Genomic DNA, 3,878 nt, shown 5'->3' with positions numbered 1-3,878 from the left:
CTGACACCACAGGGGCCACGTCCCCTCTCTAACTGATGTCCTTCCCAGGGCCCTGCTCAATGGAGCCTCTGCATAAGCTCAAGTCACTGGGTCATGGGGAGAGGGACTGAGGGAAGGCAGGGTTGAGTGGCGAACCCACCAGCTCGGGTGTATGGGGCTGGCGCCTTAGCCGGTTGAGCCATAGGCGCCGAGCCCTGAATTGGAATCTTAATGGCAGTTTCCTGCTCTTACCTCACTTCTTTTTGACTGTATTGAATTCTTGCTCAATGTTTTAGAGTATATAAAATAATCAGTAAAGATGAGCAGGGTTGCTGTGCCAGACTGAGCCTCAAACTCCCTTCATGTCAATCATTCCGTCTGCAGTTTCCTTTGTCTGCATCAACGAACAGAAGGCTCCGGCAAACACCAACAGCATACTCTGGCTATTAATATTAGAACAGAAGATCCTAAGTCCATGTGGCGAAGTGGGAACTCTCATGCACTGTTGCTGCAACTGTAAAATGGTGCATCTATCATGGAAGTGAGCAAGGGAATGCCTTAAAAATTCAAAATACAGGCACAGTGGCTCACGCCTGTAATTCTAGCACCCTGGGAGGCCAAGACAGGTGGATTACTTGAGCTCAGGAGTTTGAGACCAGCCTGACACAAAGAAAAAAAACGAGGCAAGAGGATCACTTGAGCCTGAGTTGGAAGTTCAAGGTTGCTGTGAGCAACATTACAGCACTCAACCCAGATGATGGCTGGAGACCCTGTCTCAAAAAAAAAAAAAAAAAAAAAAATTCAAAATACAATTCCTACATGATCCAGCAACCCCACTTTTAGGTGTGTATTTGTGAAAGATGGAAAGGGTTCTCTTGATTAGATATCTGCAAACCCATGCTCATCACAGCATCATACACAACAACAAAGAGGAAGGAATAAACACGTGATCTAAAGATGAATGGGTAATGATAATATACTAGAGGTAAGTAATGCAATATTATTTAGCCTTAAAAAAGAAAAATGGGGCCTGGCGCCTATAGCTCAACTGGCTAAGGCGCCAGCCACGTACACCTAAGGTGGCGGGTTCGAATCCCCAGCCCGGACCCACCAAACAACAATGACAGCTGCAACCAAAAAATAGCCGGGCGTTGTGGCGGGCGCCTGTAGTCCCAGCTACTTGGGAGGCTGAGGCAGGAGACTCGCTTGAGCCCAGGAGTTGGAGGTTGCTGTGAGCTGTAATGCCCCGGCGCTCTACCCAGGGGGGCAGCTTGAGGCTCTGTCTCCAAAAAAAAAAAAAAAAAAATGGAAATCCTGTCACATGCTACAAAATGGTTGAACCTCAAGGACTTTATGCTAAGAAAAATATGCCAGTCACAAAAAGACAGTGTGGGATTCTGCTCCTGTGGAATACTTAATGTTGTTAACTTCTTACAAAGACATAATTAAAGATGGCAGAGAAATAAAAGTTGGAGGGGGAATTGGTGTTGCTGGGTGTACAGTTTCCTAGTATGAAAAACTCTGAGGAACATGTAGCACAATATGGGAATATACCTAACACTGCTGAACTGTGAAGACGCAAAGAAACAAACTTTACTAAAGGACATATCAAAAACATGATCAAAACCTGCCAAACTCAATTCTCATCAGAACATGTGGACACGTAAAGACCTCTGTGATGATAAGTCCAGAGCCATTCAAAGACAAGGAAAATACTTAGGTGTCAATGAATCTCTGTCACATCAAAGGAGAACAAATGTAACTGTGAAAAGAAGAAAATGGAAGGATTTACCAACTGAACACAAACCCTTTAGGACATTAAATACCTAAATTAATATCTACATAATAATTCAAATTAAATAGAAACATAACCAAAATTTTACACAGTAAAACTTCAGACTCAATGAAACATGGTATTTTATGATCATGCAAGGACATGCAAAGAATGATAAAACAAACAAAAGCACAAGAAAAACCAGGGGGTATTAGAAAAAACCGATTTCTGTTTCATATTATTAAAATGCATAATTTATAAAAAGACACCAAGATATATGTAAAGAACATAAACCAAAGGATATGAAATAGATCCTAAAATACAGAAAAAGAAAATTGAGCAAAGTATGAAAATCCATTTTATATATACACTTCCACAAAATAAAGAAAATTATGAACACTTACAACAAATTGAAAAATATTAACACAAAGGTTTGTCATTTTCCTCAGGGTTTCAAAACTATGAAGTTCAAAAGAACATAGTAGCAAGTTTTGTTTAATGAGGGAAAAATCTCATCTGCTCTGGGTAGATTCTCTAGATACAGCCTTTCTCTAACCCTGGTCTACAGAGAGTGACAGTGCACCCAGATGTGGCCCCTAAACAGTCCTTGCTGCCCCACAGCACTGACACCACAGGGGCCACGTCCCCTCTCTAACTGATGTCCTTCCCAGGGCCCTGCTCAATGGAGCCTCTGCATAAGCTCAAGTCACTGGGTCATAGAGAGAGGGACTGTGGGAAGGCAGGGTTGAGTGACAGCAAATACGTCAGGTCAGATGCTGCAGAATCAGAGATCAGAAGTCCAGTGCCTGGCATTTCAGAAAGGAGGGGGACTCAGACAACCCACCAAGAACATCACTGTACCTGAGGCACAGTCATTTCTGAATCCTTTTCTTTCCTCTTCTGGGCTTCTTCTTCATGTAACTGGATTATTTAGAAGTCAATCCTGAATAATAAAAATATTCTGCTTATCGTCTAGAATCAATACACTCCCTCCCTGTGACACAACTATTCACACATAGAAGACCTCGCCCTTTGGAAAGGCAGGTCTTCTGCTGCCCACTGCACCGAGAAGGATGCAGGGACAACATGCTCCTACAGAAAGACAAACCGGTAACTCCTTGACCCCCTCACCAGAGCCTGCCTCCCTCCTGGTGACGTTCTGCACACAGGACAGCACAGAAGAGCTCAGCTGCACTGAGCTCCCCTCTAGGACATAACCCCAAACCTGAGGCAGAGCACAGCCCCTCACCTCTTTGTGATCAGAGAGTGACCTCACCCCCTCATCAATGGAAGACACAGAGCCTCAGTGCTGGACACAACTGGACACACCTGGTCACTGGAACCTTTACTAAAGGTGGGTCTCCACCTGACAGTGTGAACAGGAAGGGGATAGGAGAGATGTATTTGAAGAAAACTTCCACACTCTAATGCAGGAGTCCTCAAACTTTTTAAACAGGGGGCCAGTTCACTGTCCCTCAGACCGTTAGAGGGCAGGACTGCAGGCCCCGGGACAAGTTGGCTGCTAAGCAGGACAGGCAGTGGTGGCAAAAACACCAGGTGGGCCGGATAAATGTCCTAGGCTGGCTGCATGTGGCCCCCGGGCCATAGTTTGACAATGCCTGCGTTAATGTGATGCCAGGCCTGAGCTCCATTCAGAGGGCCAGGGCCAGGACCCCTTCCACCTTCTGTCTCTGCTTTCCCCTTGGAGACCTGTCACCAGTATCCTGACAGTGAATGGTGAGGGACTCAAAAGAAAAATATACAGCTCAACCAATATGGACTATCAGAGGCCTGGTGGGGGTGAAGAGGTGGCTGAAATATTAAATAGGGAACAAAAGTCCTCTGTGAGAAGGTGACATCAGAACAAACAGGTAAAGAAGGAATGACACTTGTTACCTGCAGCCAACGGATAGAAGAGTTCTAGAAAGACAGACATCCACCATTATGTCCCTGAGGCAAGAGCAATGTGGGGAACAGAAAAAGGCCTATGTGGCTGGAGCAAAGCCACAGAGCAGGACACAAGCAGATGAAGCCAGAGAGGTCCTAGGCTAGCAGAGCAGGGAGAGCCCAGGCCTGCACACTTTTATTTCCTGTGTCTCAAGAGAACTTTCTTTTTTTTTTTTTT

At 45.0% G+C, this 3,878-nt stretch overlaps 1 pseudogene; it reads right to left on the bottom strand.

Annotated features, from left to right (window-relative positions):
• LOC105888162 overlaps positions 1–3,878 on the bottom strand; it is a 64,400-nt pseudogene that overhangs the window by 55,128 nt on the left and 5,394 nt on the right.

Source organism: Otolemur garnettii, unplaced genomic scaffold (genome assembly GCF_000181295.1).
Source record: "Otolemur garnettii isolate 467f Iridium unplaced genomic scaffold, OtoGar3 scaffold00212, whole genome shotgun sequence".
In the NCBI taxonomy this organism is placed as follows: Eukaryota; Metazoa; Chordata; class Mammalia; order Primates; family Galagidae; genus Otolemur; species Otolemur garnettii.
This window is presented reverse-complemented; position numbering and strand designations above follow the sequence as displayed.